Consider the following 9,634-nt stretch of genomic DNA (forward strand, 5'->3'; position numbering starts at 1 on the left):
AGGCTAGAATATTACAAACCTTTAGCAGCAGTGTAAACGTCACAAACACGCATCATTTCCATGAAAAAATATAGTCACAAATGAAGGCTAGGGAAATATATACCTTCGATGCCATAACAAGAAACATTGACTTTATCTGATCACTTGACCTGATGATTATTTAGATAGCAGTTGTGTCAAAAGAGTAGAACCATAAGAAAAACAAGAAATCATTACACAAAACTGCTACACACAGAAAAAAGGCAATAGACAGCGAGAAAGATATGATATGGAACCAAAGTTTAAATTTTTAACACCTCACATATATTCATCATTCAAAACAGATGAACTGTTGAGTATGGTTAGAGCGCAGAACAAGTATCATCATTCATCTATTCAGGACCACTCTACACTACTTCCTACAGCTGCTGATTGTATAAGAACCATCTTCAAGAATCTGCTCAGGCCTCTGATTTAGTTAGCTAACAGTTGGTTATAGGTCCTGTTGGAGTTGATGATTTACATCAACTCGATTTTTTTGGTTTATTTCTTCTGTAATTTGCTATAAATAGAATAGGAACATACCTAGGTATATATATATATCCTGTTTGTATAGTGGTACAATGTAATTTTTCAGTTCAATTAATTTCTGCTATCTCCCTTCTTCTTCTTCTTCCTGAATTCTCTGAAATTCCTTTTCTCATTTCATCATGGTATCAGAGCCATGCAGAAACTTGCTGATTTCTTCTTCTATCTTGATAATCTGATAATCTGATATTTTTTTCTGAAATCAAAGATCCGATCATCAATTCATCAGTTCATGATCTGATGTTAGTCATTCGAAATTCTTGATCAATACATCAAGATTCTGAAGTTTTTTTTTTTTTTCTCTTCTTTCTTTTTTTTTTCTATACATCTAATTCAATCTCCTGTTTGATTGATTTTCTTTTTCCTTTCTCTGATTAACAAAATCTGTCTAATTTTCTTTTAGCATTTCTTCCAGAATTATTTGATCTAATCGTCTGTTCGATCGTTTTTTTTTTCTCTATCCTAATATTCAAAATTAATCGGAGATCTGAGCTTTAATCCTCTGCTAATGGCTGAACATTCCTCCCAAACTCTCCCTTCAAATCAAGATTTCACCAGTCCGTACTACTTACATCCTACTGACAACACAGCAAGTCAGTTAGTGTCCATCAAATTCAATGGAGAAGGTTTTGGAGACTGGAAGAGATGTATGTTGATCTCAATTTCATCCAAGAACAAGCTCGGTTTCATTGATGGTAGTATTCCAGAACCAATGGCAGATGAAAAATTCTATTCAGCTTGGAAAAGATGCAATGACCTGATGATATCCTGGATCTTGTTCAATCTTGATCCTACCATTGCCAAAAGTGTGCTGTATCTGCCAACAGCCAAAGAGATTTGGGACGATCTTGAAGAGAGGTATGGCTACGTTTCAGCACCTCAGCTCTACTCTTTGCAACAACAGGTATCTGAGTTTGTGCAAGGCTCAAAAAGTGTTGCTGAATTTTTTACTGAAATCAAAGGAATATGGGATAAAATCAGTGAGGCATGTCCTTTACCTACAATGTACATGTAATCAATGTAGCTGTAATCTGACTCAAAAGATCTTCAAGCAACAGCAAGATCTTAGGTTGATGCAATTTCTCATGAAATTAAATGATGAGTTTGGATCTGTGAGGGGAAATATATTGATGATGAACCCTCTGCCAAATCTCACACAAGCTTATAGGTTACTGACGCAGGAAGAAAGACACAAAGCACTCACAACTGCAAACAATAATTCAGTTGTTGAGTCAGTTGCTTTGGCAGGGAACAAAGGAAGGTACAATGATCACAAACAATACTCACATAATCCTGGATACTCAAGAAACTTCTCACAGAACAAAACTACAGGAGGAAGGTTTGCACAAGGAAGTGGTAACAAGAGGCCTGCTAGTAGCTATTTTTGTGATCACTGTAAGATACCTGGTCATAGCACAGAGAGATGCTTTGAGCTTCATGGATATCCACCAGGTTTCACTACTTTCAAAGACAAAGGAAAAAGATTTGCAGCATATGTTCACACAGATGGATATCAAGCCTATCAAAAAAATCAGTCTGCAGCAGAATCTTCTAAAATTGATGCAGAACAACAACTCAGAACATACCTACTCAATCTTCTGAATAAACCTCAAAGTGATACTGAAGCTAATACACAAACTGGTAATCAGCATGACAATGATGCTCAGGCTCTCATGGCAGGTACATACTATTGTCTTTTAACCTGTTCAAACAATGCCTGGATATTGGACAGTGGAGCATCTGATCATATGTGTTCTGATTTGAGATTATTCTCCACTTATGATTCAATTTTGCATACAAGAGCTTACATTACTATCCCTGATGGTAGACAAGTCCTAGTTCATAACACTGGAACAGTAGTATTAAATGAATACATCACTCTATATAATGTGCTACATGTGCCTGATTTTCATTACAACTTGATCTCTGTGAATACGTTATGTGTAGAGAAGAAGTGTACAATAACATTCACTGCTGATAAATGCTTTGTACAGGGCCCTTCAATGAGTGTGCCACAAGTTCTTGGTAAAGTAGAAGTTGGTCTCTACAATGTTCACAGTGATTCGTTCATACAGTCTACTGCTTGCATCTCTGTTATAGATTCTGCTAAGCTCTGGCATTTAAGATTAGGACATGTTCCTTTTGATCACTTGAAGCTTGTTCAACCTAATATACATTTGAGTCCTAATAAGTGTGATTCCATATGTACTATATGTCCAGCAGCTAGACAGACTAGATGTTCTTTTCCAATAAGTAGTATAAAGACTACTAGGAAGTTTCAAATGTTGCATTTAGATATTTGGGGTCCTTACAAACACTGCACCTATAATGGATGTAATTCTTTTCTTACTATAGTTGATGACTTTACTAGATCTACTTGGGTGTTTCTTTTGAAGTCCAAAACTGTTATTGATAATATCATTGATCAATTCTTGAAGTTTTTAAATACTCAGTTTCATGCAAAGGTTGAGTGTATGAGGACTGATAATGCCTTAGAATTGACTGAAGGACCAATCAAACAGCTTTACCTCAATCAAGGTATTTTACACCAAACCAGTTGCAGTAACACACCTCAGCAAAATGGTGTTGTTGAAAGAAAACATAAACACCTCTTGGAGACAGCAAGAGCCTTACTTTTTCAATCTAAAATTCCCATTAAATATTGGGGTGAATGCATCCTTTGCGCAACTTATCTCATAAACAGAATGCCTCTTAAAAGCCTCAATTTCATCACACCCTTTGAAAAATTATATGAACACAAACCATCCTATGATCATCTAAAAACCTTTGGATGTCTTTGCTTTGTTTCTACTTCCACCACTCACAGAACTAAATTTAATCCCAGAGCATCACCATCAGTATTCATTGGATACTCACCCACACAAAAGGGCTACAAAATCCTGAATTTAGCCACCCACAAAATCTCAGTTTCAAGAGATGTTCATTTCCATGAACATCATTTCCCTTTTCATTATCAATGTCCAGTATCTTCTTCTATTCCATCACCTTCCACTGACTTCCCTTCTGCTATATACCTTCCTACACATACACCTTTTACATCTATTTCTCCAGATGATATTCCAGACATATTCACCTCTAACTCCTCTTCCTCAAATACAAACCTAATTGATATTTCAGAAATAACACCTATTTTTAATCCTTCTCCCAGAAAGTCTTCCAGACCTTCCAAACCACCCTCTTATCTCAATGAATATGAGTGTCCTTCAATCAAACATTGGTGTAATTTAGTATCTTTTTCTGAACTTCCCTTATCTCATCTTGCATTAGTGTCAAATATTTGCAACATCACAGAGCCTACAAGTTATAAAGAAGCTTCAGAACAGTCAGAATGGGTTGAAGCTATGAAAAAGGAAATCCATGCTCTAACAAAGAACAACACCTGGGAAATAGTTGATCTGCCTCCTGGAAAAAAACCTATAGGCTGCAAATGGGTTTACAAGGTAAAGCTAAAACCAGATGGCACTCTAGAACGATGCAAAGCAAGACTAGTTGCTCAAGGGTATACACAGAAATTTGGGGTGGATTATGAGGAAACCTTTTCTCCAGTTATCAAAATGACAACCATAAGAGCCTTAATTGCAGTTGCTGCAAGCAAAGGATGGGATATTTTTCAACTAGATGTTAACAATGCTTTTCTTCATGGTGATCTTAATGAAGAAGTCTACATGAGAATGCCAAAAGGAATTGAAAATCCTGGGAATAAGTTCTGCAAACTCAGAAAGTCACTATATGGGCTAAAACAGGCTAGCAGACAATGGTTTTATAAGCTGCAAACTGCATTATTGCATCAAGGATTTATACAGTCTAAGCAAGATTATTCTCTTTTCATCAAAAGGATAGGATCAGACATCACAATTGTTGCTGTATATGTTGATGATATCCTGTTGACCGGTACAAATCACAATGAAATACAAGCCTTGAAGGTTCATCTAGACACAGTCTTCAGCATAAAGGATTTAGGAATTTTACATTATTTCCTTGGTCTCGAGGTATCTTACTCAAAAGCTGGTATTATCCTCACTCAGAAGAAGTTTACAAAATCTCTTCTTGACAATTGTGGTTTTGATCTTTCAAAGTCTGCTCCTGCTCCCTTATCATTAAACACCAAGCTTCTGGCAAACTCAGGTGATTTGTATGATCACCCAGATCATTATAGATCCTTAATTGGGAAGCTAAATTTTTTGACTCACACAAGACCAGACTTGTCTTTTTCTGTCCAAACTTTGAGTCAGTTCATGCACACTCCAAGGCAGCCACATGTTGCTGTTCTACATCATGTCTTGAGGTATGTCAACGGAACTACAGGACAAGGAATTTTACAACATGGTTCTGATCAACTTACCCTACAGGCATTCTCAGACAGTGACTGGGCAGCTTGTCCTAATTCTAGAAGGTCTGTTACTGGATATGTGATGTTGCTTGGTCAGTCACCTATATCTTGGAAATCTAAAAAACAAGCTACAGTTTCAAGAAGTTCCTCTGAAGCAGAATACAGAGCCATGGCTTCTGCTGCATCAGAAATCACTTGGCTGATTCAGCTATTACGAGACCTTGGTGTGGACAATTTAAAGCCTGTGGTTCTGCATTGTGACAACATGTCAGCAATACACATCAACCTCATAGTTTTAGCTTCAATCCACCTACCAGATTGAGCATATATATTTGATAGACCAACATAATGTGCTGGGTTTCCAGGCTCAAGTTTTACCAACTTGTTCAATGCAATTTCTGCCAAGTCTGAATTAGAATGCACTCTACATGCACCCAACAGAGCTCCCCAAACAGCAGCATCAGGTTCCATTGGCATTATATCGATGAGGTTCATTATTTCAGTAAATAGAGCATTACAACCCAACAAATCAACTATACAAGCATAGTGTTCCGGCTTAGGTTCAAGATGCAACTCGTCATGCATGGAATTAAATATTCTTCTTGCTTCTACCAAACCACCATGTCTGCACGCAGACAAAACACTCAGGAAAGTAACTGAGTCAAGCGCCACTTTATCTCTTTGCATCTGCAAAAGAAGATTGACAGCACATGACGCATGACCATGAACTGCATACCCAGCAAGCATTGTATTCCATGTCACTGTGTCTTTGTTTTTCATTTCATCAAAATATTGGTCTGAACAATCAAATCGCCCACATTTAACGTACATATCAATCAGACTATTACTAACATGCGTATTGGACTGAAACCCCATCAGTATGATACACGCATGGAGCGCCATACCAACTGAGAGCGCAGTTAAATATGCTGCTGCAGGAAGGACACTAACCATAGAAATTGCAGAAGGTCGTTGTCCTTTAGATTTCATTTGACAAAATGCTACAAGAGCTTTTTTGGACATTCGATTATGTACAAAACCGGAAATTATAGCATTCCAAGAGACCTCATCTTTGACGTACTTAGTTTCGCTAAAAATTTTCTTAGCCAAACATAACCTGCTGCACTTTGCATACATGTCAACCAAAGCATTCTTTATGTAGTAGTCAGAAGTAAATCCACATTTAATGGTTAGGGCATGTACACACATCCCATTTTCTAGATCTTGAGAAAGCGTACACGCACGGATCACACCCACCATAGTTTCAGAATCAGGTCTCAAGCATGATGATAGTAATTCATGGTACATTTTCAGCACTTGACATGCATCGCCATTCCGAACAAACCCGCTAATCATAGAATTCCAGGAAACCACATTTTTTGATGGAATTCGATGAAAAATAGCCATTGCCTGATTGAATAACTCACGTTTAGCATACATTGAAATTAGGCCATTTCGGATTGTAATTTCTGAATCCATTCCAGATTTAAGACAATAACAATGAATACTTTTTTCGGGTTTTGCTAATGAAAACTCTGCGCATGCCGGAAACATAATCAACACAGTTACACTATTAGGTTTCAATTTCTTCTGTACCATCTCACAAAACAAAGATGCTGCTTCTCCAGGAAAACCACTTTGTACATATGCAAAAATTAAGGCAGACCAAGCAACTAAATCTTTTTCCTTAAGCCCTCTAATAACTTGATTAGAATTTTCTAACTCTGCACATAGATTGTCATTAGAGAAGTAGCAACTATAACATCTGAGTCAATAAAACATTGCATTACACATTTATGAATCTCCTTTCCTCTTTCTATATCTTTTAACTCAGAGGCAGCTACCGAGGAACTAACAATAGAAACCTTATTTATCACTACATTTTTACACTTTAGCTCGTCAAATAACTCCAAAACCTCGTAAAAACATCCATTATGAGTGTAACCAGCCATCATTGATCCCCATGACACATGATCCTTACCTTGCAACTGATCAAAAACAAGCCGAGTATCCTCTACAAATCCACATTTAGAGTACATATTGATCAATCCATTGTAAAATTTTGACCGAAAATCTCTCCTAGCAACAAAACCGTGAATTAATCTACATATCCTAACATTTTCCAATTTGCAAATATAAGGAAACAAGTTTAACAAGGTAACATAATTTGGTACAATCCCACCTAATTGCATTGCTCGGATGAAATTCGGTGCTTCATTAGGATCTCCATCCTCTAAAATGCCTCCAAATATAGCATTCTAAGATACAATATATGTTTTAGGCATTTTATCAAACACCTCTGGGGCACGATCAAGCTGACCCATTTTACAATACATATCAACCAAACCTGTAGAAATATAAACATCCAACTCTAAATTTCTCCTAATTACATCACTATGAACCTGAATACCCTCCTTAAAGTCAAATTTTCCAGCACAGGCCTTAAGCACAAAAGTGTAAGTATATTTATCAGGTTCTAATTTTCTCTCAGTCATTTTATGAAATAGTTTCAATGCTTCATCATATTGACCTGACTTAGAATAAGCTCTGATCATAGAATTATACAAAATCACACCTAGGTTTGGTATATAATCAAAAACCTACCTTGCAGAATCATATTTTTGGAATAAAGTATAAGTATTTATTAGTTGGGTAAGGATTGAGTTTATATGGGTCATGCCCAAGATCACTAGACGGCCATGAATGCTGAAAAGGGACCTTATATTTTTGCAACAAGAACGTAGAGAAACATAATGAGAGTAATCAAAAGGGATTTTGTGGGTTTGTATTGGAAGTTCAGAAGTTACCGCTGCAAGAGAGTGCATTGAAAGATACTTCGTGAGCATGATTTTAGTTTTGCTTGCTATGGCATTTACACGATGATGGTTTCAATGTCTACAACAACAAAGGTTACATTGAGTAATTTTTTGGGGTGTTTTGGACGAGCTTTTTGTGTGTTTTTAAATGGCTTTTTGAATGTTTTTTTGTTTTTTTTACACACTTCTAGCTGAAGTTCTTAGGGAGTGTTTTGGAAGAGGCATTTGTAACTAGGGGCGTTCAAAATCGGATACCGGGTCGACCCGGTTCCAAAAAACCGGGTACCCGGTTTTCCGGATAGTTAAAATTCTATTCCGGATCCGACCCGGTTTAAACCGGGTCGAAAACCGGATACCTAGTTTTGTAATTTTTTTTTCTTATTTCTTTTAACATTTTTTTTAATATGTAATTCAAATAATATTAAAATACTTAACTTTATAATTATATTTTATAAAATAATTTAATTTTTTTTAAATAATTTTTGGAGATTTAATTAATTCCTCCATATTGCCAGAACCCTTCCGTCACATTGCAAAACCCCACGGCTGCCATCTCCTTCGTTCCTTCCCTCTCCTCTTCTCTTCCCTCACCTCTCTCTGAGCCGCCACAGCCACCAGGACAGTAGCCGACAGCCCTCACTCCCACCAGCAGTAGCCGACGCACCTTCCTCCTCCCTCCTGGCAGCAACAGCTGCTGCGATTTCTCCCCCCTAAACAGCAACTTCTGCTGTTTCGTGCACTCCAACAGCAGCTACGGCTGCCTGCACCGCTACCTACGCCACTGCAGTGCCTTGGCCCTCCTACGCCACCACCACTCCATTTCTAGTTTCCTTATCGTAAGCTTCTCATGTTTACTCTAAGTAATTTTCCTAGTTTCTAATTAGAATTTTATTAAGTTTATGAGTATAGTGTTGATTTTTGCCTAATGATTAGTGAATCTTTCAATTTTATTTTTGACATTTAAAAAAAAAAAAAAAAAAAAAAAAAAAAAAAAAACTCAAACCGGATACCGGGTACCTGGTTTTTCAAAATCCGCGATCCGCATCCGACCCGAATACCCGGTTATAAAACCGGGTAGCCGACCCGAAATATCCGGAAAACCGGGTAATTTACCCGATTTTAAAAATCGAAAAGCGGGTTTTTCGGATCGGGTTTTCGAAACCGGATATTTTTGAACACCCCTATTTGTAACCATTGAAATCGTGTCGTGTTTTGATGCCTATAGTTATGTTTTGTGCTAAATCATATCGTGTAAAGTTATGCTATGGAATTGAATAATGTGGTGTGTTGTGCCGTCTTGTTGTGTTTAGGATATCTATCTGATAATTGTAGAAAGTAATATCAATCTACATTCAATGCACAGATGTCGACTGCCAAGACACAAGAAGGATTGATGTTTGCTTGAATGTTAATTGTTGTTTTCTCAAAAATTAGGTCAATTGTTTGATTCTTCATTTGACAAAAACCCATCGGTCACTAGATCAAGATTTTCAGAAAAGGAAAACAAAAATGAGTATGAGAATCGATGTTACTGATGCTATACAGAAGTGAAAAGGGGAAAAGGATACCTGAAGATGATTATACCTACTTTGTTTCATCAAAATCGAAGGCAAGAAGCAACATCTATGACGCTTCTTGCGAAAATTCAAATGTAGAAGATGAACAATGCTTGATCTGCTCTAATGTTTGAAATTCAAAAAGGTAGATTGAGGGTGTCGATAAAGATGATGGTGAATGGTGGTTAATACAAAGAGGACAACATGCATTTGGCTTTGTTTTATTTTATTTTATTTTTTCTTGCTTTTAATATTAAAATAGGTTTACTAAAGGAAGGAATAAACTATTAAAATTGGAAGAAAGGAATAAACTATTAAAATTGGAAGAAAGGAATAAACTATTA

General features: G+C 36.8%; 1 pseudogene; it reads right to left on the minus strand.

Annotated features, from left to right (window-relative positions):
* Positions 1-4,918: 4,918 nt before the first annotated feature.
* LOC130802753 (pentatricopeptide repeat-containing protein At2g39620-like) lies at positions 4,919-9,634 on the minus strand (annotated as a pseudogene).

The sequence above is a fragment of the Amaranthus tricolor genome, chromosome 16 (assembly GCF_026212465.1).
Source record: "Amaranthus tricolor cultivar Red isolate AtriRed21 chromosome 16, ASM2621246v1, whole genome shotgun sequence".
Classification (NCBI taxonomy): Eukaryota; Viridiplantae; Streptophyta; class Magnoliopsida; order Caryophyllales; family Amaranthaceae; genus Amaranthus; species Amaranthus tricolor.